Raw genomic sequence first — 26,615 nt, forward strand, 5'->3', positions numbered from 1 at the left:
AATACAATGGCCTCAAAATATATAGATAGAATATAGATGGAAAGAGTATATATACAATTATAGGAAAATTGATAAAATCTACAAACAATATTTTAACGTATTTTTCTCGGTGTTTGGAGGTCAAACAGATAAAAAATTTGAGAAGATTGGAACAAATGACCACCAAGCTTGATTTGATAGGCCTGTACAGAATCCTGCACATAATAGATGAGAATATACTTTGTTTTTAAGCAGTTTTAAAAAAAATTGAAAAAATACTGAATTCATAAAGCAAGTCTCACCAAAACCAATGAATGGATAGTTAAACAGACTATTCATCCTAACAAAGATCGAAATTAAGCCAAAGGATGATCAAAATAACTATGTATTTGGAAATTTAGAAGCATACTTCTAAGTAACTCATAGGTCAAAGAAGAAATAGTACTACAAATCAGAAATAAAACTAACTTACCAAAACTAACTCAAGAAGAAATGAAGACCTGAATAGACCTATAATCGTTACATATATTGAATTTAGTAAGTAAAAATGTATTTAAGGTATGCAATTTGAAAAGTTTTGACGTAGGTACACAACTGTGAAACTGTCATCGCGGTTAAAGAATGTATCTATCCCCTCTGAAGTCTTCTGCCCCTTCCCACTTAACCTTATCCCCAGGCAGTTACTAACTGCTTTATGTTACAATAGATGAGTTGGCATTTAAAAAATAATTTTATATAAATCATGTAGTGTGTACTCTTTTGGGGAGGGGGTTGTTACAGTTCTTCCACTTAGCATCATTATTTTGAGATTCATTCATGCTGTTGAGTGGTCAAGGTTCATTCCTTTTACTTCTTAGTAGTATTACATTGTAATGGTTAGACCACACTTTGTTTTTTTACCTGCTGGCAGACATTTGGGTTATTTCCAGTTTGGGGCTCTTAGCTGCTATGAACATTTGTGTACAAGTACTTATAGACAGACATATGCTTTCATTTTTTTGAAATGATACATACATACATACATATACATATATGTATACATATATGTATACATATACATACATACACACGTACATGTAGGAGTGTAATATTTAGATCACATAAGTATGTTTAACTTTAAAAAAACTGCCAAATTGTTTTCCAAAATGGTTACATTCCCACCAAAAGTATGGGAGTTCACATCCTTGTCAACATTTGGTATGGGCCATCTTTATTTTTAGCCATTCTAATAAGTGTACAGGACTATACAGCATGTAGTTGAATTTTGCTTTATTAATGCAAATGATAATCTCTCTTTCAATTGACCATTTATATTTAAGGTGATTATTGATATAGTTAGGTTTAAATCTACCGTCTTGCTGTTTTCTATTTGTCCCATCTGTTCTAGTTTTATTTTTCCTCTCTTTCTGTCTTATTTTGGTGTAATTTTTTTTATCATTCACTCTTAATTTCTTTGTTGGTTTGTTTTGTTTCAGTGGTTGCTTTAGGATTTGTAGTACACATCTTCAGCTTATCATAGTTTGCCTTTTATTTTTATTTTTAAAAATTTTTTTTAACGTTTATTTATTTTTGAGACAGAGAGAGACAGAGCATGAATGGGGGAGGGGCAGAGAGAGAGGGAAACACAGAATCGGAAGCAGGCTCCAGGTTCTGAGCCATTAGCCCAGAGCCTGATGCAGGGCTCGAACTCACGGACCGTGAGATTGTGACCTGAGCTAAATGAAGTCGGACACTTAACCGACTGAGCCACCCAGGCGCCCCCATAGTTTGCCTTTTAATGATGTGATACCATTACACCTGTAGTATAAAATGTTCATAATAGACTGAAAAAAGTTTACAATAGTTTTAGACCATAGAAGAAATATTTCTCTCTCTCCCCTCAGACTTTGTGATATTTTTGTGATACATTTTCTCCTGTTATTATGAACCCCACACCATTTTTGTATCAACAGTAAACTATCTTAGAGATTTACATAATAAGGACAAAAATTTATATAAATACTCGTAGTTATTCTTTCTGGTGTTCTTCATTCTTTTGTACAGATTCAGATTTTTCATCTGGTATTATTCTTCTCAAAAGGATAATTATTTCAGCATTCCTTCTCATACAGGCCTACTGGTAATGAATTCTCCAGCGTACCTGAAAATGTCTTTGTTTTTAAAAGATATTTTTTCCTGAGTATAGAATTCTAGGTTGACAATTTTCTGTTTTGCATCCCCTTAACGCTGTTGCTTCACTGTTGACGTTCTCTGATGAGAAATCTGCTGTCATCCTTACCTTTGTTCCTCTATACATAATGTGTCTTTTTTTTCTGGCTGCTTTTAATATCAGTGCTTTTTTTTTTTTTTTTTTTTATTAGTGGTTTGAACAATTTGATTTTTATATTATTGATGTAGTTTTTCTTGTGTTCTTGTTGGGGGTGCATTGAACATCTTAAGCCTATGGGATTATTGTTGTTTTTTTTTTTATCAAATTTGGAAAAAAGATTTTCCCACTTGTTTTTAAAAATATTTTTCTGTCTCTGTTCCTTCTCCTTTAAGAAAATCGAAGTAACAAATATATTAGGCAGCTTAAAGTATTCCCGCAATTCACTGATGATCTTTTTTCTTCTTCTTTTTTCCTCTGTGGTTCATTTTTTTTAAAGTTTTTATTCATTTATTTTGAAAGAGAGCGAGAGAGAGTGGGGAGTGAGGGGCAGAGAGAGAAGGAGAGAGAGAATCCCAAGCAGGCTCTGCACTGTCAGCAAGGAGCCTGATGCAGAGCTCAAACTCATGAACTGTAAGATCGTGATCTGAACTGAAACCAACAGCCAGATGCTTAATGGACTGAGCCACCCAGGCACCCCTTCTCTGGTTCATTTTGGATGGTTTGTTTTGTTGTGTCTTCTGGTTCACTTATCTCTTATTTGGTTTTATCTAGTTGCTATTAATCCTATCCAGTGTATTTTTCATCTAAGACAGTGTACATTTAATCTCTAGAAGTTTGATATAGGTCTTTTTTTTTTAATATATTTTTTTTAATTTTTGAGACAGAGAGAGACAGAGCATGAGCAGGGGAGGGGCAGAGAGAGAGGGAGACACAGAATCGGAAACAGTCTCCAGGCTCCGACCTGTCAGCACAGAGCCCGATATGGGGCTCGAGCTACAGACTGTGAGATCATGACCTGAGCCGAAGTCATACGCTTAACCGACTGAGCCACCCAGGTGCCCCAATATAGGTCTTTTTTTTAATATTTCCCATGTTTCCACTTAATTTCTTGAAAATGGAATACAAATATAATACCTGTTTTAATGCCCATGTCTGCTAATTGTAACATTTGTGTCAATTTTGTGTTGGTTTCAGCTGATTCTCCTTTATGGGTCATATTTTCCTGTTTCTTTGCATGTCTGTTAAATTTGGATTCTAAACATTGAATTTTACCTTGTTGGGTACTGGATCTTTTTCTTTGTTCTCTATCACAGCCAAGTTATCATTATAGTTTGACCCTCTCTGGTCTCCCATTTAGGATTTGTTAGGTTGGGCCAGAGCGGTTTTCCTTCTAGGGTAGTTATTTCCCAAGACCCTTCTGAATACTCTACCCAGTGCTCCATAAATTGGGGCTTTTCCATTCTGGTTGGTATTCCTGAATGCCATTCGGGAATAGGAATTATTCCTGTTCTATTTGAGTGTGACAGTGTTCCCTCTAATCCTTTGAATGGTTTCTTACAAGCATTCACTGGTCAGTACTCTGCTGAATCCTTAAGGGGTACCGACCACATATTTCCAGAGTGCTCTCTGTGCAACCTTCTCTTCTCTAGCACTCTTTCCTGCAAACTGTATCTGCCTTGGGCTCCCCAACTCTCAGCTTTATCTCCTCAACTAAGGTAGTCTGCTGGGCTCTACCTGGGTTCTTTCTCCCTGAGCTGCGCCTGAAAATGGTCTCAGGGTAGTAAGTCGAGGCATTCATAGAACCATTTCACTTGTTTACTGTCTCTCATGGATCACTGCCCTTCATTCACTGCCTGAGCAGTGTCTTCAAAACTATTGTTTCATATATTTTGTCCGTTTTTGTTTGTTTGATTCAGGCAGGTAGGTGTATATTATACCTGTTACTCCTTACTGGCTGGAAATGGAAATCCCCTATTTTCTGTACTTTTTATGTAGTTAAAATGTATTGTGATAAATACATAAACCAAACAGGTATGTTTGTCAAAGGTAAAGTAGTGATTAGTATTTTCCAGACTTAAGTTAAACTTTACCTTTTTTTCCTCAAACGTTTTGAGAGACTAAAATTTTATATTTCAGGTATTTTTTTAGGTAGTTTCTTTTGATTCCAGTAGAATTCAGTGATTATCTCTTTTTAAGATTTATTTTTTTTTAAGTTTATTTATTTTTTTAGTAATCTCTACACCTGACATGGGGCTCAAACTGATGACCCAGAGATCAAAAGTTGCATGCTCTTCCGACTAAGCCAGCCAGGCGCCCCTAGTGATTATCTTTAAAACAAAGAGATTTATTATGTTCTATTATTGTATGAAGAGAGCAATACTTCTTGTACTACAGGCCCTGAGGCCTGAACTCAGTATCGCTATCTTGTTTCATATTAGCTTCCAAATACCATCAGGTGGTCATTTTTTACTTTAAAACCAGTCTACTAATCTGTTCTGATTTGATCCTGTGACCTCAGGGAAGAACCCTCGTAGCAATAGAATAAAGAAACATTTCACATCTGAGGCTTTAAAAAACAAAATGAAGATCCAAATATTAAAATCATTTTAATATCTTTAAACCCTTCTACAATGGAGTCATTTTAAGAAAGAAAAGGAAAGCACTGTCTTCTAGTTAATGAATTAATTTGAATACTATTTTATTATAAATAATCAATTTCCAAGATTTCCTGAGGTAGGAAGACTGTGTTCTAGCTGGATAGTTTAAGGGAAGTGATAAGGACATGAATTTTGCTTCGTGGAAGTAATGAAGGAAAGAAGATATGGGGTTGGGCTTGATTTTGAATAGAGAGTGATTCTGAAGTTAAGTTGAGAGTTTGTCAGTCTTCTCAGAGGAGAAGTAGGGTCATCTAACAAGAGTGAGGAATAGGAGAGACAGAAGAATCTTGGAGTAGCTGTTTGGGGGCCATCCTGAGGCAATGTATTCTCACCTTTCTGGGGGTGAGGATGAGGAATTCTCTTGGAAGATTCTGGCTTGTTATTTTCACTCTTGCTTTCTCTTTTCTCTGTGTTCAGTATGTAATTGTTGATTAACTGAAAAGAAGTGGGAATGAAATTTTTTTAAGACAATTTTTTTTTTTCAAAGCAGGAAAGTATAGCAAGAAATAAAAAATTTTCAAATGATTAGTTTCTGGAGCTTTATTTTTCGCCAAATGGAATAGTGCTGTTTTTATTGTATCAATTTATAGCTCTAGGAAGGTAGACAAATGCCAGATTTTTTTCTACAGTATTTTTATAAAAGTGATATCTAGTTCAAATGCCTTGGAGTGTAAAAGATTAGAAGACATGATACAGAGGTGCCTGGGTGGCTCAGTTGGTTGAGTGTCCGACTCTTGATTTCAGCTCAGGTCATGATCTCATGGTTTGTGGGTTCAATCCCTGCATTGGTCTCTGTGTTGACAGTGCAGAGCCTGCTTGGGATTCTCTCTCTCTCCCTCTGTCTCTGCTCCTCCCCTGCTAGTGCCCTCTCTCTTTCTCAAAAATAAATAAATGAATTAAAAAAAAAAAAGACGACATAATACAGAAGGGTCCAATGCTGCTAAGGAGTTCATGAGGATGGGCTAGTCAACTCTAGGTGTTTGCATTTGTATGTATGTTTTTGTAAGGATGTATTTATAGCTAGCATCAGCTGCTACATTTAGAGCTACAGTCTTCTTTTTCTCTCCCATCTTTGGCCTCCCTGATGTACTTTTGTATATAGCCTCCCTGATGTACGTATCGTATGTATGTATTTATCTACAGCTAGCATCCACTATGTTCTTTTATTTCTCTCCTATCTGTGGCCTCCTTGAGTCAGTCTTTCAAGAGTACCCACATTTGAACTGACTTTAACTTCTAAGTTTTTGTTAGGGAACTAGGCAGAGATCAGTGTGTGGAAATTTCTAATGGAGAATCCATAAGGTGAGAAAATGTAGAGCTCTGTGTATTCTGAGATGACCAGCTTTCCTACCTTGACCAGGAAGGTTTATTTTGCCAGTCTTCTCCCGTAGTGTCAGGGAATTGGAATTGAGGACCCTAACGTCCAGCCTTGGCAAGTCTTAACGAAAAGGAAAAATTATTACACAAAAAAGAACTTGGGTCCTTAGGCTTAGTGCCAACTTCCCGCCAAGAGAAATGTTCTCCCTGACCTTCTAGAATTCATGTGACTAAAATTCTTCATATCTTTTTATAATTGTGAGCAGTCATACTCTTTCTCTTTAAATGAGGAGGCCCCCTTACCCCAATAATTTTTTGGTGTATCAGACTAGTTTTAGAGCAGATACCCTTTGTTGGTCTGAAAATGAAAGAATTGTGTCTCCATAACGTAAAATGTAGTGGTAATATGAGGTAATGTAGTGACAGACATAATTAGATGGAGTTGTGTGTGTTCTAAAGCAGTAGTTCTCAAACTTTTCAGTCTCAGGACTCCTTTAACATGCTTACAATTTGAGGATCTCAAAGAGTTTTTGTGTGTGTGGGTTATAGCTATCAATATTTACTGTATTAGGAATTAAAACTGAGAAATTTATTTTCAATAACAATAATAAGTACATTATATGTTGCTATTTCTTTGAAAGTGAGAGATTTATAAAATATTTTTTTGAAAATAATAAGCTTAGGGGCGCCTGGGTGGCTCAATCGGTTAAGTGTCTGACTTTGGCTCAGGTCATGATCTCACGGTTTATGGGTTCAAGTCCTGCATTAGGCTCATGCTGACAGAGTGGAGCCAGCTTGGGATTCTCTCTCTCTCTCTCTCTCTCTCTCTCTCTCTCTCTCTCTCTCTCTCTCTCCTTCTCTCTCTGCCCCTCCCCCCCCACTTTCTTTCTCTTTCAAAAATAAATACATAAACTTAATAAGCTCAGTACATGTCAACAGAAATAATTCTATGAAAAATAACTATATTTTTCAAAACAGAACATTGAGTGGGAAGAACGGCATTGTTTTGTGTTTTTGCCAATCTCTCATATCTGGCTTTATTAAAAACAGCTTGAATTTCTTATCTGCTTTTGCATTCAGTCTGGTGCATTGCCACACATCATGTATCCTGTGGAAAACTCCACTGTGCACTTAGGAGCTAACGAGAGTAAAAAAGACAAATATCATCTTAGTATGATCACAAAAATACTTGTGATCTCAAGCACCTCCTGAAAGTGCCGTATTACATTCCGGAGTTTTTGGAACACTGTTCTCAAACTGTTTACGTGTTGGGGAAAAAGAAACACAAGAGTTTTCCCCATTGGGTAAGGCAAAATTTTCCACGTGTTTAATCAGTACTGAATGTTTAACCTAGTTAATTAAACAGTATAACATTCAGACGCCAGAATTGAAGTGGGTGTTACAGTAGAAACCTCCAAACACTGAACTGGGAGTCAATCCCAGTTCATGTGCTTTTTAAAAGTAGTTGTTTAGTGTTTTTGCAGGCTTTTGTTAACCAGTGGGAGAAGAAAATTGAGCCAGATCCCTGGGGCAGAACCAAAGAATTTTAGAGATTAAAAGTGACCTTTAAATATATGTAATCTAGTCATAGAATTTTAGACTTTCAGTTTTGAAAAATATCTGAGAGGTCATCTAATCCAATCCTTAAGCTCTTGAATAATTATAACTAGTACTTATGATGTACAGGCTGAGTGCTTTATCTGTACTGTCTCTCTTTCTCATCATTTTGAGCTATACTGTTTCTTTTTAATGTTTTTATAATAGAAAATGTCAAACTTGGGGCGCCTGGGTGGCGCAGTCGGTTAAGCGTCCGACTTCAGCCAGGTCACGATCTCGCGGTCCGTGAGTTCGAGCCCCGCGTCAGGCTCTGGGCTGATGGCTCGGAGCCTGGAGCCTGTTTCCGATTCTGTGTCTCCCTCTCTCTCTGCCCCTCCCCCGTTCATGCTCTGTCTCTCTCTGTCCCAAAAATAAATAAAAAACGTTGGGAAAAAAAAAATTAAAAAAAAAAAAAAAAAGAAAATGTCAAACTTGAACCCACCTTCAACAATTGTTAATTCGTGCCCAAATATTTCACCTCCTTCCCTGGATTACTGAATACAGCTTCTAGACTTTTATAATTTTACCTATATTCTTTTCTTGTTTATATCTCTAAAAAATAAGCACTTTAAATGAATAACCACAGTTCCATTATCACGCTAAAAAACTTAACAGTAATTCTTTAATAGCGTCAAAAACCCATGGTTTGCATTTCCCTGATTGTGTCATTCATACATATATATATATATTTTTCAGTGTGTTTAAATTGGGATGCAAATAAATTTTGTGCTGTGCAGTTGGTTGATTTGTCTCTTAAGACACTTCCATCTCTTTCTCTTTTTCTTCTCTAATTTTTTTGTTGTAGAAACTGGGTGATTTGTCATGTAAAGTTTCCTTGAGTCGGAATTTTGCTGTTGTATCTCTCTGATGTCTTTTAACATGTTCCTTTGTCCTCTGCATTTCCTGTAAATTGGTACTTAGATTTAGAGGTTTGCTCAGGCTTCTTCAGAGTGGTGAGTGCTTTCATCAGGGGGTGCATAATGTCTCTCTTTTTGTGATGTTAGTAGCTATTGACGATTTTTATTTAGATCTACTAAATCATTAAGAGCTCCAAAATGATGAGATTCAAACCTATCATTATTTATTTATGACATGTAATACTTCTATAAAGAGAAACTTCCCCTTATCTATTTGATTGCCCTGTAGTTTTTATAGGACATCAGGATGAATGCTTGATTCTTTTATATATCAATTTTCAAAATAATGACTTGGTTCACTAGCATTATCCAATGGTGCCTGATTGGGGTCTTTTTTGCTTTGTTTTGTTTTTGGTATCATTATGAACTCCTAGATTTTAAATTATTATTTTTTTTTACTTTAAGTAAACTACTCCACACATGATTGTGGCTCGAATTCATGACTGAGCCAGCCAGGCATCCACAATATTTTTTAATATGTTTCAACCCATTGCTGTTATTATTACACATTATTATTACACATTATTCCTCTTCTGGAATAATGTAATGATTTTACATATTTGTTTCTTCTAAAAGACAAAGGTTGAAGATGAGGACATGTCTTAGCCATCTTTGTGTCCCTGATACCTAGTGCATGGCTTTCAATAAATACTTGACAAATGAATGTTGTGAGCAGCACTTAAAAATAATGAGCTTATTTTAGAGGCATGACAGAGGAACGATGTCCAAGTATGGCTTCCCTGCTTGATCTGAAAAAAGGTGATGTAACAATGAAAAATATTTTGGGTGAATGTGAAAGAAAAAGGTGTTTTTTATTTTCATTTTTATTTTAGCTCTTTTTTCTTTTAATGTTTATTCATTTATTTAGAGAGAGAGTGTGCATGTGTGAGAGGGAGAGGGGCAGAGAGAGAGAGAATCCCAAGCAGGCTCCTCACTGTTAGCGTGGAGCCTGACATGGGGCTCGAACCCACAAACCGCCAGATCGTGACCTGAGCTGAAATCAAGTCAGATGCTTAAGTGACTGAGCCAGCCAGGCGCCCTCGGTAAAAGTGTTTTTAAAAAGTGAATGTTAGGGGTTCCTGCCTGGCTCAGTTGGTTAAGCGTCTGACTTCGGCTCAGGTCACGATCCCACAGTTGGTGGGTTCGAGTCCCACATTAGGCTCTATGCGGACAGCTAAGAGCCTGGAGCCTGCTTCAGATTCTGTGTCTCCCTCTCTGTCTGCTCCTTCCCCACTCATGCTCACTCACTCGCTTGCTTTCTCTCTCAAAAAATAAACATTAAAAATTTTTCTTAAAGTGAATGTTATTTAATTGCTATTTGTTAGCAGATCTAGAGTTTTTTAATCCATTGTTTCCAGTGAATTTTTTCATTATATTTTTGTTCAAGGGATAAATAAGAATCTTTGTTTTTACTTTTTTTGCTAGAAGCAACATTTAAAAGCATCCTCTCTCTTCCCCATTCTTTTTTCCCCTAGTATAAATGGCAAAGAATATTCACATCATCACAAACATGTTCTCCAAGAGTTTATCCATTTATTTTACATCTTCCCCCACAAAATTATAGGAAAGTGAAGTAGAACTAACTTTAATTACCCACAGTATGTTATAGATATCATTTATTCTTACCACAACCTTATTAAGTAGGTAGGATTATTATCATCCTCCCCATTTTATAGGTGAAGTAATTGAGGCACAGACATTAAGTAACTTGCCCAAGGTCACACAACTAGTGAATGTTAGAGCCAGGATTCAAATTATGCATTCTTTCTCCAGAGGCTTTGCTGTTAAATTGCCTTTAGTGACTTTACCACAGACTCTTTTGCAGTATGGGATGGTGTTCATAAAAGGATTTTATGGTCATGTAATAAAATTCCTCACAAAATCTGCCATTTTATAACAATAAGTAATTATGGCTAAGCCGGTTTTTTCTTTTTTTGAAACTTTATTCCCAGAAGAAATGAATCCTATTTTTTTCCCTAGGTCACTGTTTTATAGGTAATATTAAGGCAAGTAAGTACGAACTGTTAAAGAATAAGTTATTATTATCGTCTGTGAAAAAATTAGAATTCACAGAATTTGCAAATCTTAAACATTTTAAGTAGGAACAGTGCTTATTAACATAATTTGTTTGCCGTCATTTTCCCTGTGATTAGGCGATTATAACTTGCTTTGTGTCGGTACAAACATGTTCATACCATTCTCATGCATGAGCCCCAAAGAGGCACTTGTTCTAGTTTCTTCTCTCTCCTTGCTTCCTTCATTATCATGAAGTTATGCAAGATAAAGAGAAAATAACTCATAAGCACTATAATAACCTGTAATTGTCACAGCTGAGGCTGTAGCATATATAATAGAGTTTACTGGTTGTGCAAAATTTCTTGCTGACTGCTATATGTCACTTCCTTCTCTCCCACTCAGTAAGACTGATATAATACGAGAATGACAGTGACATCAGTAGGGAAAACTTTGCATCTAATTTAATTTCGTCATAAAAAGGTACTTAAGAAGTATTTTTAGAAATAAGTGTATTTGGGGCACAGTGTTACAACTTGGCTTCTAGATTGAGAAACATTCCTCTTAAAGCATATTGCTTAGCCACTTTTCTTCAAGTCGATATAGCAATAACATCTAGTAGCATTCTTTTCTTATTTTTTCCTATCTTGGAAACTTTAGTTTTGGGAAGCTCAGCTTTAATGGTTGAAGAAAAGGAATTTTTAAAAAAGGATACCAAGAAATAACAGAATACTACCTTTATTATAAGTAATATTGTGCTGATTTGCCAAGACTGAGGAGTAAAAAAATATTCTTGCAACACACGAAAGTTATATGTGAATATGTATGTGTGTCCCTTCAAAGAATATCACTGTGTGGATATGGCTTTGAAAATATTCTAGTAGAAGCCATGAATTGGTTATAACCACATAATAAAATTTATCTGAGGGAATCTAACACACAAAACTTTTTTCAAACAGAAAAACAAAAACAGCAACAACAAATTACGTTCTTATAGGTTAGGGCTTAACGTGTTGAAGTCATTCAAATATTTATAGCAGTTGTGTCTTAACTATTGAAATGTAGTATAATCCCCGGAAGGAGGTGGCTTAGTGTGAATTTATATGTGGTATTGGGAATAAGACTCGGATATGATTTGTTCTAATCTAAGAAATTTGTTTTAGGGACTGTTAATTCACTTTTAGGAACTTCATAGTCATGTTATTATTCATTTATTGGTTATGAAAAGTGCTTTACCCCATTTGGCTTGTTTGGTAGTAGAGTGGAGAAGGATTGTTTGGATTAATGTTCATATTATTTCTTTTTGTATGGATCTATCCATTACAAAGATATATAATGTGTAGGGAATCACAAGACTGTTAACAACATAAATTATTATCTGTGGGAAAAGTAACATTATTTCACCTCTTCTTTATTGAGAGACTGAGTGGTATATTCTAGCTGGCATTTCAATATATGTTTAATTGTTAGAACAATTAATTACTTCGTGTGCCCAAGATAAATGTTATTTATTTAGACACATTTGCCGTTTTCTATTTTTTTCTTAATTGGTTTGACTGCATTTCTAAAATCTGCTCATTAGACTGACAGCCAAAAAAATCCCACATGTCTGAGAGAAGTGCCAGGTAAGTGTTAACACTCCAATTTCCCTAATCCTTATCCCTTAGTTTTTAGGAGTCGCTGAAATGAGATGAGTTAAACCCTCTCAAAGAGGCTGGCAATCTGTTTAGGACTATTCTAGGGAAAGGAATTAACATTTGAGTATCTTTTATGTATCAGGTGCTTGACACCTGTTAACCCATTTAATTCTTAGAATTCTGTGATGTAGATGGTACACCAATTTTATAGATAAAGAAATTGAGGCTAGTTGTCAATTTACCCTAAGTCATATGCCTTAAGGAGAAGAACTGTCATTTGAACCCATCTCAGTCTCCAAATATCTCTTTCTACTACATCACGTGAATCTGTGTCTACTGCACCACTGTATCGTCAATACATGCTGTGTTCTCTTAGTAAATATTTCAGTAAGTTGGGGCAGATAATGGGATTAGTAGACATACTAAGAAGATATAAAGATATATAATGTATAGGAAATCACAAGACTGTTACGATAACAATATAAATTATTTTATTCTTTTAAAGTAGGCTTCATGCAGTGCAGAGCCCAGTGTGAGGCTTGAACTCATGTCTCTGAGATCAAGACCTGAGCTGAGATCAAGAGTCAGACTTAGGGACGTCTGGGTGGCTCAGTGGGTTAAGTATCCAACTCTTGATTTCGGCTCAGGTCATGATCTCATGGTTCATGAGGTCAAGCCCTGATTCTCTCTCTTCCTCTGTCTTTGCCCCTCCTCTGCCCACACTCCCTCCTTCCCTGCCTCCCCCGTCTCTCAAAATAAATAAATAAACTTTAAAAGAAAAGTTGGACTTAACCAACTGAGCCACCAGGTGCCCCAAGATAACAACATAAATTACAGTTTTAGATCTACCACCTATTATGTATCCTTGGGCAAGTGATAAATTGCCTTTATTGCAGTTTCCCTGTGTGTAAAACAAGGGTAGTATCTGTTCCACCTTCCCAATGAGGTGTTGAGAGAGAGAAAGGGAGACAGATGTGTGTGTGTGTGTGTGTGTGTGTGTGTGTGTGTGTGTGTGTGTGTGTAAAGCCTCAATGATCATAAAACTTGACAAATGTAAAGTATTCTATATTATGATTAATAGAGTCCTGTAGCTTGGTCGATTGGTATCATTCTTTCAACTAAGGAACAATTAGTTGATCTTGGCCATTGGAACTCAAAGAAATAGCATCTGTCAGTCAGTCATTTCTTGGAAGGAAGAATTGAAAAATGGCACAGCAGTTATTCTCCTTGACCTCTTTCTCTGAAAGGGAATTTGATTAGGCAAGCTGGTTTCATAATAGAGTAGAGCTTCTCTCTTCTCTCCAGGGAATTGAAGCTGAGCAGCCAGACTTGTTCTGTGAAGCTAGAGCAATCCGGTTTTAAAGGATTTAACTAAATTTATTGTGATTAAGGTTTTATGAGGGATGTACATTGCAGAGCAGCAGCTTTAAAAATGTTATGTATGAGTCAGTCTATATCCTTGGTTGAGAACAGAAAACAACTAGTTTAATTAAGCTCAGGGAATAGTTCTCAGCAATTCAATAGCATCTTGAAGAGAAACTTAGATTCTGGAAACAGAAAAAGAGGCGGTAGGGGGACCAGTTGTATGGAGTATAGAATTGAGTCCTCATCCACGTGTTATTTGGTATTTCTCCAGATCTTTGTTAGTAAGCAGCCTCATCGACTTTTCCCATTATATAGAGAAATGAAAACACAACACTCAGCGCAATGGGCATACAGTAAATATATGAATGTTTAGTAAAAAGAACTATAGAATTACACGGATTATGTCTTTAAGATGAAGGCAGTGAATAGCCAGAGGAATGAGTTTCAGTAAGTATAGGCATCCCTGGAGGGTTATTGCATGCCCTGGTAGAACCCAAGTTGTCTTTAACTAGGAGTATCTTGCTCATTCCTTTCTCCCAACAAGGCCTTGCTGGGGGTTTGTACGTATATATGCAGAGTTAAAGCCACTGGTTGAAGTAATTAGGCCAAAGTAAGGACAAAAGTAGATCAGTTAGTTTTTCTAAAAAAGGCTATCTACATTCACACTGTTACCTTTAATTGTTAAATTGATGCTGGATAAATATATAGCTGATTTAAGACCTTAAGCAAGCTTCTTGGCTGTGCTGCCTCAATCTTACCTCTTCCAGTATGTGTTACTTAAAGAATCTGACTGGAGATTTGGAAATGTGGTTACAAGAGTCTCACTTTGGGGGAATCATTTAGTATTTCTCAAAACAGATACCTGGTTGAAAGTAGAAAATCAAGGAAATATTAGGAAGAGGAGAGGCTGCATAAAGGGAGCCAGTGAAGAACCATTGTACCTCTTAATATACCATCAACCAGAGACTTTCCTTGCAAGTACGTACTTTCTCAAAAAATCAGAAACATTTCAGGAAGAAAGATAAAATTATCTTTGGTGCCATGTTGGCTTTCGTTGGATTTAAGTACTTTGGCTTTCTAGGGTGATCTGTGCAACTGATAGAGAGTAAATGACTGGGGTTTATTCCAATGGAAAGGTTAGGGTGCTTATACCTATATTTTACACAATCTGAAAGGTAAAATAAAAATTTCAGCATCTTCTATACTAGATGGTTTAGAACAATACTTAAAAGAAATCATCTCTGGGGCACCTGGCTGGCTCAGTTAGTTGGTAGAGCATGTGACTCATGATCTTGGGGTCATGAGTTCGAGCCCCATGTTGGGTATGGAGCCTACTTTAAAAAATAAATTTAAAAAGTGTTTCTGAATTGGGGTGCTTGGGTGGCTCAGTTGGTAAGCGTCCGACTCCAGCTCAGGTCATGATCTCACGGTTCGTGAGTTCGAGGCCCGCATTGGGCTCTGTGCTGACAGCTCAGAGCCTGGAGCCTGCTTCAGATTCTGTGTCTCCCTCTCTCTCTGCTCCTCCCCCACTCACACTCTGTCTCTCTTTCAAAAATAAACATTAGAAAAAAAAGGGCTTCTGAAAATAGCCTTGTAAAGATGAACGTGTAATTTCATATTAAATTAAATTTGCTAAGTTAGTCTTTACTCTTTCCTGGTGAGTTAAAGGTTTTAGAGGCTTTAGTTTATGTTTTTCTTTCTAAGATTTATTGTAAGATATGTCAGCCTTGCTGAAGTAGGTAGCCAATTTGTTAAGACTGTAAATGTATTGTAACCTTGTACAATGCGTGACTATAAGGTAGCTGGGGACATGACAGGAAAGGATTATAGAGAGGTGTCTGCTTCAAAGAGAGGGAGGTTCTGGAAGATATCACTATTCATTTATTCTAACTAGAAATTCTTTGTACTGAGTATATCCTCTGAGTAGTGATGGTGGCAGAGGTTGCCTATGAGTCCTTTGCACTTAGTATGCTTTACTTTGAAAGTAAGTTTCATCTTAAAACCTGGCAGAGGGGGCACCTGGGTGGTGCAGTGGGTTAAGCATCTAACTTTTTTTTTTTTTTTTAAATGTTTATTTATTTTTGAGAGAGACAGAGAAAGAACACGAGATGGGGAGGGTCAGAGAAGAATCCAAAGCAGGCTCCAGGCTCTGAGCTGTCAGTACAGAGCCCAACGTGGGGCTCGAACTCACGAACTGTTAGATCATAACCTGAGCTGAGGCCGGAGACTCCACCCGACTGAGCCACCCGGGCACCCCAAGCATCTAACTCTTGATCTCGTCTCAGGCCATGACCTCATGGTTTGTGAGTTCAAGCTCTGAATCGGGCTCTGCGCTGATGGTGTGGAGCCTGCCTGGGATTCTCCCTTCTCTGCCTCTCCCCCACTTGGTCACTTCTCTCTTTCTCAAAATAAATAAGTAAATACAATTTTTTAAAAAATGGGCAGAGTTGTATATGCTACTGAAATTGGAGATGCTGAAAAAGTGTATGTAGGACAGAGCAACCCCAAAGGGAAAGTCTTGTGGGGAGCTTTGGAAAGCTAGTGAATACTGGGCACTGCGTGCTTTGGGTAGCAGAAGTGTCAGAATTGCGACAGAAAGCTTAGAATGCCTTTGCCTGAAGCCTAATAGAAATAGCCTTCTTTGTCTGGCATACTGCTAGAAATCGCCTTGTAGCTCTGGACTAGTGGCCCAGAAATTAGAACCGCCCTTCTGTTTCTATATTTTGCAGTACATGAAAGAAACTTTTTTTCAAAAAATCATTGAGAAGAATACTTTTTTTGTGAGTTTAGGTAAATAGTGTTTGATAAGGCGATTTGGAGCTGTCATCAAAACCATTACCTGCTTAATAGTCACTTATTCCCAATTTATATAATCAAGTAGCAGGAGAGTAGTAGAGAAGAAGGCCTGAGGTTTGATTTGAGAAGAAAGATGCTAACCTCACTGAGAGTAGATGATCGGAAAATATTCCTGTTCTATTGGCCAGAGAAGAGAAACCTTGATTTATTCTAGTCGATAAAGTAGGTTCATATTCTATAGGAAATGGAATATCCAATAACGAGTGTTCCTATTTCTGATCCCTTAGTGAAACCTGATTTAGCAAGTAGGAGGTAGCCTGGTTTTTACTACTGAACTAGGGGGAAAAATCACTTTGTCCTATCTAAGTCAAGTAAACATTTCAAGGTAAAGATCTGAAGATAGTTTAAATTTTCACTGCAACTCAATCAAATGTTGCTTCTCTAGTTTTGGCTAGAAACTGTCTCCACCTACTGGCCACAATTCACTTGGCATTTCATGAAGACACTTGTCTTTGGTTTGTTTTCCTGGAACATGGAAATATGACAGCTATGGAGGTACCTAGGTAGGGTTGCCATGACTAAATACTGTACCTTTAGGTAGCTTTTCCTAAAACTCCTGCCGAATTTTGGAGAGTTCTTATGCAAGGTCCTTGGGGGATAATTGAAGAGAAGCAGGGTTGAAGACTTACAAGAACCAAATTAGAGATGAACTCTTGTAAGTGGCACATTTGCCACAGTGTGTTTGATATCTGCCATTCTGCCAATGTAATTAAGACTGATTTACTTGTTAAAACTGTTTAAGCTTTGTTAATTCTGATTGACTAAGGTCATCGTTTTCAGAGTTGCTGTTGGTTCAAGCTCTTTGCCCGTTTGGAAATAATTGTCAATGTCATCACTGAATTACACAATAAAATAACTCTCTTGGGGTGTCAAGGGTCAGCAAATTTTTTTTGTAAAGTGTCAAAGAGTAAGTATGTAAAGCTTTGCAGGCCACACAGTCTTGTTGTAACTACTCAGCTCTGCTGTTGTAGCAAAAAAGTAGCCATAGACAATATATAAACAAATCAGTGAGTGTTTGGTTTTGTTTGTTTGTTCCAGAAAGAAAACTTTATGGAAACCGAAATTTGAATTTTATGTAATTTCCATGTGCCATGATATATTATTAATTTTTTTAACCATTTAAAAATGTAGAAACCATTCTTAGTTCGTGAGCTCTATAAAAATAGGCAGTGTGCCAAATTTGGTCTACGGGGCTGTAGTTTGCTGACCCATGCTTTATATTCAGAAACATTTTTTAAAAATCCACTAATAAGTTCTCGTATCTCATCAAGGTGATAGTATAGAAGAGAATTTCCCAATCTTTAGGGGGACTTTTATGCTCTTATGACTTGTCAGGAGGGTGTTAGACCTGTTATCACCAACCACATAGTATAGAAATACACAACTTTGTTTATATAGGACACGATTCTTTATCCACATGTATGGATCTGACCTGGTTTTGTTGTATTTCTGCGGTTTAGATAATTTAAATGATTTAAAGTATGTTTTAACATCATTGCATATGCAGGAGAAGATTCTTTATGTGAGTTTAAAAACCAGAATCATTCAGATTATTGGAGTTATTCTAAAAGATAAACCATTACTATAATAAAGAATAATTTACTGTAATGAGGGGCATGTGGTATATGGGTTGCACAATGTGGGCAGGCTGGTGTGGATTATTAGACAGTTTCAGCGATGTTCTATGGTCATGTAATGGTTCTCAGTCTGTTACATTTTGGGAGATAAGAATTTTAAAGCACTGAGTTACAAATACTGTTCATTAAAAATAGTTGATTATTGGGGCACCTGGGTGGCTCAGTCAGTTAAGCGTCTGTCTTCAGCTCAGGTCATGATCTCAGTTTGTGGGTTTGAGCCCTGTGTCGGGCTCTCTGCTTTCAGCGCAGAGCCTGGAGCCTGCTTCAGATTCTGTGTCTCCCTCTCTGTCTCTGCCCCTCCCCCTGCGCTCGCTCGCGTTCTCTCTCTCTCTCTCTCTCTCTCTCAAAAATAAATAAATAAACTTAAAAAAATAATTCCTCCTCTTCTTAAAAATAATAGTTGGCCATTTTAGTTAATCATCTGTAAATACTTCCAACCCCCTTGGCTCTTACCCTCTACTAGTTCCCAAATTCCTAGATTACTCCTATAGTCAGTCTGCCTTCTCTCTTTGTCTGCCTATGCAACTGAGTGCTTTGAAGTTATAGAATTGCTGTCCCTCTAAATTCATGTGTCTAGACTCCAACCTCATTTTTTTACTAACAGGCAGGAGTTAACAGATTAGGATAGTATAGAGAGGTCAAGTTTCCAGAAGTATAGTTGAAGTCAAAGATAATGTAAGGTAAGATGAGGTAAATATAATGGAAAAAAAATACAGCCAGAGACTGCTAAATAGATTAGCAGTTGTCATCAGAGTTAAGATACCATATAGTTCATTGATTTTAGGAGTGGTTGGAAGTATTTTTTCCATTTTGACATCTCTGAAGTTGAGATGTCAGTTTAACTGGTAACACTTTTTCTTATTGGTATGTGAAGTTATGGTGAGTCTTTCAATTGATGGCATCTTAGATTTGATGCAATCTAATATTTAAAATGTAGGTTCCAAAAGTGTAGCAGTTATAGGTCCTGACAAGGTTACCAGGGTATGGCCACTGGAGAAGGTAAAAAGGAATTCAGGTCAAGCATTTGATTAGATATGTATGCTTAAGAACTTTGAAGACCCGGAGTCACAAGCTAGTTTTGAGAGTTTCCAGCCAATGAGATGCCTGGAGGTAACTACCAGGTGACAGCACAGAGAGAAGTAGATAAGAACAGCTTTACCTGTAGGTCATTCTTCTTACTCATCCTACCTTCAAGTCTCAAATGCCAGTTTCTCAAGAGACCTTCCATTGTATCCACTTCCCTCAAGCCCAAATTAAGCTCTTTCATTGCACTGTCTCATAATACCCTGTACTTTTTCTTTTATGATTCTTTATTTGTGGGATTATATTGTGCCTCTTTTCCATTTGATTGTAAACTCATTAACTGTAGTTTATTATTATTTTTTAAGTTTTTTTTTTAATTAAAAAAAATTTTTTTATACATTTATTCATTAGTGAGAGACAGAGAGAGACAGAGCACGGGCATGGGAGGGGCAGAGAGAGGGGGAGACCCAGAATCTGAAGCAGGCTCCAGACTCTGAGCTGTCAGCACAGAGCCAGAGGCGGGGCTCAAACCCACGAGCAGCGAGATCATAACCTGAGCCGAAGTCGGACGCCTAACTGACTGAGCCACCCAGATGCCCCTAAGTTTATTTATTTATTTTTTTAGTAATCTCTATACCCAACATGAGGCTTGAACTCATGACCCTGAGATCAAGAGTGGCTTGCTCTTCTGACAGAACCAGCCAGACACCCCTCATAATGACTGTGGTTATTATGTATAGTGCTAGCACATTCTAGGTACTAGTTTGTATTTGCTGAATAAATGACTTGAAGTAGAGAAAATGAGGCTGCCTGTGACTAAATTAAGAGCATACTCTGCAGTAGTGTTCTAGAAGCCATTGTGACAGTACTGAAGACATTTTACTAAATTTGACTTTTTTTGGTAGTTTATTTGTTGCTTTTTGAGCTTTGTTTTCTCTGAACCTCAGGTTCCTTATTATGTTACATTAAGATACTAGTATCTAGGGGTGCCTGGGTGGCTCAGTCGGGTAAGTGTCCCACTTTGGCTCAGGTCACGATCTCGCTGTTCATGGGTTCGAGCCCTGCATCGGGTTCTGTGCTGACAGCTCAAAGCCTGGACCTGCTTCAGATTCTGTGTCTCCCTCTCTCTCTCTGCCCCTCCCCTACTGCGCTGTCTGTCTGTCTGTCTCTCTCTCAAAAAGAAATAAAACATTAAAAAAAAAAGATACTAATATCTTCCTGAAAGGGTTATGGTGACTATTAAATGAGATACAATATGGAAAGCACAAAATATATATCTTCCACATAGTAGGTGCTTAGTAAGTGACAGACTGAAAATAGCCATCTTGATTTTTTTCCTTCTGAAAGTTTTTAAATGTAATTTAAGATGTAAATTTAGGCCCCTTACATCTCACTTAGCCTGTTGCAACTGACACTGGACTGATTTTCTTGCTTCTGCCATCCCCTTCTTCCATTTTCTTTTCTACAGTTATGTTGAATGATTTTTCTAACATAATGGTCATGTATCTATTTTTAAAAAATGTTTTAAATGTTTATTCTTGAGAAGAGTGCGTGCGTGCATGTGCACAAGTGGGGTAAGGGCAGAGAGAGAGAGAGAGAGAGAGAGAGAGAGAGACAGAATCCAAAACAGGTTCCAGGCTCCAAGATGTCAGCACAACAGGTTCCAGGCTCCAAGATGTCAGCCCTGACATGGGGCTCGAACTCGGAAACGGTGAGATCATGACCTGAGCTGAAGTCAGATGGTTAACTGGCTGAGCCACCCAGGTGCCCCTCTATCTTTCTTTTTTATATTTCTTTGGCTGTTGCTCATTGCTTTCATGATTGGGTCCAAAGTCCTTAGCTTAGGATTCAGGGTACTTCAGGGTGTAGTACTTTGGTTCTTTTCTAATTCCCTGTTTTCATATCCTGCCGCCTGCCCTTTATGCTCCAGCAACATCATGCCACGCGTTTCCCAAGCATTCCACGCTGTTCAACATTCTTTGCCCTTGTTCTGGAATTTCTCTCTGACTGGAATGTCCTCCTCCTCCTTCTGGGTCTGATAGATTCTTATGCATTTTTAGAATTATCACCTTTCCTGACCTTTGTGGGTTGTATGATTTTTTTCATTGTTGCATTATTACACTGTATTATAAATATATCTACATGGTTTTTTTTTTCTTCTTTGAAACAAGATTGGGACAAGCCTGGGTAGCTCAGTCGATTGAGCGTCCGGCTTCAGCTCAGGTCATGATCTCACAGTTTGTGGGTTCGAGCCCTGCGTCAGGCTCTGTGCTGACTGCTTGCTCAGAGCCTGGAGCCTGCTTCCCATTCTGTGTCTCCGGCTCTCTCTGCCCCTCCCCCACTCACACTTTGTCTCACTCTGTTTCTCAAAAATAAAAAAATGTATTAAAAAAATTTGAAACAAGATTGTGGTGTTGTGAGCTGCTTGAAGGCAAAAGCAATATATTAATGTTTATCACAACACCTTCATATAGTAGGTGCTAGTCAAAGATTATTGAATTAAAGGAGCTGTGGAGGGGCGCCTGGGTGGCTCGGTTGGTTAAGCGTCTGACTCTTGATTTTGGTTCAGGTCATGATCTCATGGTTCATGAGCTCGAGCCCCACATTGGGCTCCTCACTGACAGTGCAAAGCCTGATTGGGATATTCTCTCTGTCTCTCTCTCCCACCCTTCCTCCCTCCCCCCTCTCTGCCCCTCCCCTGCTTGTTTTCTCTCACTCTCTTTCTCTCCCTCTCAAAATAAACAAACTCAGGGGCGCCTGGGTGGCTCAGTTGGTAAGCGGCCGACTTCAGCTCAGGTCACGATCTCGCGGTCCGTGAGTTCGAGCCCCGCATCGGGCTCTGGGCTGATGGCTCAGAGCCTGGAGCCTGCTTCCGATTCTGTGTCTCCCTCTCTCTCTGCCCCTCCCCCGTTCATGCTCTGTCTCTGTCTCAAAAATAAATAAAACGTTAAAAAAATTTATAAAAAAAATAAACTTAAATAAAGGAACTATGGAGAGTATACAACCTATTTTGTTTTAACTAAAATTTACTGGAAGGAGGATGCAGGTTTGAGTGAAATTTTAACAAGGAAAGATCTTAGGAATCCAACAGAGGGGAAAAAAAAAACTTAGTTATGGAAGTTATCAATAAGCAGTTTCTAGTATTAATATTGGGCCAAAATATGAACAATATTCATTTGTCTGGGAAATTAGCATTAGGGCACAATTCTACTCTTGTTTCTGAGGCTGAAGAGATATAAGAGATCTGACGGGGGGAAAAATGCAACTCAAGGGCAAGAGAGACTTGACAGTAATGGCAGATAAAAAACTTGGTTTGGGCTTGAAATATGATCTGGCAGTCAAAGGAAAGCCAGTGCTATTCTAGGCAGTGAACAAAGAAGAATTGTGCCACGGCATAGGGAGTTGGCAAGAGCCCACCGGGAGTATTACATTTAGCACAGTGTCAGCACGATGGGAACAGAGGGTGGTGAGCTCTGAGTGCTGAAAAGAATAAATAGATAAATTTAGGAAGATCAGTTAAAGATTTTAAGCATAAGAGGCAACTACAAGATCCAGGAGAGAGAGACACTCCCAGATATCTGAAGGGTGTTCACTTTAGAGCAAGAAAGGAATTATTTAGCCTGGACTAGGGAACTGTGTAAGAAGGTGAAACTAAGGGCAGGCAAATTTATACCTCTCTAAGAAGAACGTCCTGAGGTAGTTTTGGGGTAAAGATGTACCTTTATCCCTCAGAACTTTTATAGTAGAAAGCTGTAAGAACAAAATATAAGATTTAAGAAGCTCTCCTTTGCAAAATTTCTGAGGAATCTTTTGGTCTTACGAATAGAGTTTTTGCCCTAGAAGGCAGATTATGGAAGATAACATGATAACATGTAGGTTTAGTATTTATTAGCCACTCACAGTATACGTAACACTATACATGGCAGCAAGGCAACGTGATTCTTGAGGTTCTGATCTAAAACCGCTGGTCATTATAGGCTTTGTACATTCTCATTTTGTTTCAATAATGAAAACATTTGGCAGATTTCTTAAGACTGTCCCTTTGGAACAGAATTTTAGTAAAAGTAAGCCAAATGTAAACTTCAAAAAAAAAAAAAAAAAGAAATACAGATGAAATCTTATTTAAATGAATGCTGCCTATCACAAAATGGCATAGCATCTGTCCTTGGGTGGAGATTTACCTTGGCGATAGGGATGAAGAAGACAGGCTTGATAACATGTTTGTCCTTCAGGACATTTTAAATGCCAGAGAATGGTGCTCTTGCCTTCAGTGTTGGCCAGATCTCTCAGTTCAAGACAGAACAAGGAAAAATACCGTGATTCACTTACAGACTGCTCTGTTTCCTGAGGCAAAGTAATTGAGTGTTCAAGTGAAATAGCTAAAAGAGCCCACAGTATACTGAGATAAAACACAATTTGTATCTCTTCCCTCATGTCTGGCTCCCTGGCTTCCAACTGCTTGTCTAGAGAAGTCCTCCATTAGACAGCTCAAACATACTGCTAGGTAGGAAAAATGTGGAGTCAAGTCCCATTTAAACAGGTAGCTGAATTTTTCCACAGTTAACTAAATTATCTTATGCTCCCTATGTCAGTGTGGATCCTCCAAGAGGCAGATGTCAAGGCAAGCTTAGAGTATACGCTTTATTGGCGGGGAAGGCACTTGTGAACTATAAAGGGAAAGGAGACAGGAGTAGGCAGGGAGAGCTTTCAGAATGTGATGCAGGTGTGTTAACCTGTGAAGGAAGACAGGGAAGGAAAGATGGGGTAGGAAGAGTCTCAAACCATAGTACAATTGAGAAAATCTCAGCCAGGCAGACGTGGAGTCCCCAGGCAAAAGTTCCCTGTAAGGGTAATCCTTTATGGGGAAGAATTACACTCCTAGAAATCCACTCAAGAAAAGCAAAGCCATACGTGCATGTAAAGACTTGGATGTAAATGCTTTTTCTGCACTCATTGAGATGATAATGTGATTTTTTTTTCAGTTTATTAATATGGTAAATTACATCGATTGATTTTTAAATGCTACACCAAACTTCCATTATGGGATAAACCCCACTTGGTTGTGATTCATTACTCTTTTCATTGTTGGAATCCATTTCTAAAATTGTGTTAAGAAATTTTGGATCTGTGTGAGAAATATTTATGTGTAGTTTTCTTCTCTTACTGTGTTTTTGTAGAGTTTGTGTAGAATTTGTATTATTTCTTCTTAAATGTTTGGTGGAATTTACCAGATAAGCCATCTGGACATGGTTTCTTTCACATGGGAAGGTTTTTAACCACAAATTCAATTTCTCTAATTCAGATTTATTTGTTTTTTCTTGAGTAAACTTTGTGTCTTTCAAGGAATTTGTTGAATTTATTAGAACAAATCGTTAATATTTTCTTGTTTTCCTTTTAAGATCTGAAGGATTGAAATGATGTCACCTCTCTCATTCCTGTTATTGTTAATTTGGATCCATGTTTTTTATTCCTTATCAGTCTGACTAAAGGATTATCTGTTCCATTCATCTTCTCAAAGTACCACCAGCTTTTGGTTTCACTGAAACTACTTTTCTAGTTTCTATTTTATTGAGTTCTAGTCTGATCTTTACTGTTCCTCTCTTCTGTTTACTTTGGGTTTTACTAGGTCTTCTTTTTCTAGTTTCTTAAGGAAGAAGCTGAGATTTTTGACTTGAGACCTTTTTTTGGTATAGAGCGTTTAATGTTCCACATTTCTAAGTGCTGCTTTACCTGCATCCCACAAATTTTGATGTTGTGTTTTCAGTCTGTTTAAAATGTGTTATGACTTTTTGTTTTTTTTTTTCTTTTACTAATGGGTTATTTAGAAGTGTTGTATTTAATTTTTAAATGTTTGGGGGATTATCCAGACACTTTCTGTTAATATTTTCTAGTTTCATTTCACTGTGTCAGAGAAAGTACTTTGGGGGCGCCTGGGTGGCGCAGTCGGTTAAGCGTCCGACTTCAGCCAGGTCACGATCTCGCGGTCTGTGAGTTCGAGCCCCGCGTCAGGCTCTGGGCTGATGGCTCGGAGCCTGGAGCCTGTTTCTGATTCTGTGTCTCCCTCTCTCTCTGCCCCTCCCCCGTTCATGCTCTGTCTCTCTCTGTCCCAAAAATAAATAAAAAACGTTGAAAAAAAAAAAATTAAAAAAAAAAAAAAAAAAAAAAGAGAAAGTACTTTGTAGGACTTGAATTCTTTTAAATTTATTTAGATTTGTTTTGTAGCCCAGAATATGTCTTATCTTGTTAAATGTTCTGTGTGCACTTGAATATATTTTGGGGGGCGCCTGGGTGGCTTAGTCGGTTAAGCGTCCGACTTTGGCTCAGGTCATGATGTTGCAGTCCATGAGTTTAAGCCCCACATGGGGCTCTGTGCTGACAGCTCAGAGCCTGGAGCCTGCTTGGGATTCTGTGTCTGCCTCTGTCTCTGCCCCTCCCTCACTGTGCTCTATCTCTCAAATATAAATAAACATTAAAAAAAGAAAAGAAAAGAATATATTTTTTGCTTTTTTTGGATTTGAGTGTTTGGTAAATATTAGTTAGCTGAAGGTGGTTGATAGTGTTATTCAAGTCTTCTGTAATCCTTTCTGATCTTCTGTTTGCTCTATCAGTTAATAAGAGGGGTTTTGAAATCTCTGGCTAGAATTGTAGATTTGTCTGTTTTTCTTGGCTGTTCTATCAGTGTTTGTTTCATGTATTTTAAAGCTTAGTTATCAGACACAGAACCACTTAGGATTATGTCCTCTTGAATTGATACCTTTATTTAAGAAATGATACCCTTTATTTCGGGTCATATTCTTTGCTCTGAAATGTACTTTACTTGGTATAAATATAGTCATTTCAACTTTTCTTTTAAAGAAATCATTTTAATAAAAAAATAAGCACACTTTTTTTTTTTTAAGCAGCAAAATGGAGAGTATTTTGAAACAATCATTTGGTTAAATTTACTGAGGGAGGGGTATTCTAGTTTCTGTATTTAATGAAAGTAGGTTAAAATACATAGGCTCACAAAAGGAATTTACAACTCTGGGATTTTTTTTCCCCAGGAGTAATTGCCTGAGGATGGGGTTGGGGGCATTGTGCAGGGTTGACTTTATTTTTAGGTTTGCTGTTTTCAGGAATTACGCACTACTAGGGTGTGAGGCTAAGAGGCATCTAGTTATATACTAGGTTTAAATTTTGGTAAGTCATAAAAAATGACATAATTTACATAGGGGACATGAGTTCAGCATTTTTCCCTGAGTAAAATATGCAGCAAACCTTCTTAAATGGGGCATATAATTTTTAATGACTTAGGCCTTTCATCTTCAGAAACGAACTAAGTATCATAAGTAAGATGGAGGCTGATGAATATTGAATGTCTTATCATCACATTATCAGATCTGAAATCACCTGAGGATGTGTATGAAAATCATTTCAGCTTTCTTTTGATTAGTAATAGCATTGTGTATTTTTTCCATCCTTTTTCTTTT

At 37.6% G+C, this 26,615-nt stretch overlaps 1 protein-coding gene across 4 annotated transcripts in view; it reads left to right on the plus strand.

The window, feature by feature from the left end:
• The window catches only part of AHCYL2 (adenosylhomocysteinase like 2), a 166,342-nt gene that overhangs the window by 44,036 nt on the left and 95,691 nt on the right, over positions 1–26,615 (plus strand). The window lies entirely within an intron of this gene.

This window comes from Panthera leo, chromosome A2 (assembly GCF_018350215.1).
Source record: "Panthera leo isolate Ple1 chromosome A2, P.leo_Ple1_pat1.1, whole genome shotgun sequence".
Classification (NCBI taxonomy): Eukaryota; Metazoa; Chordata; class Mammalia; order Carnivora; family Felidae; genus Panthera; species Panthera leo.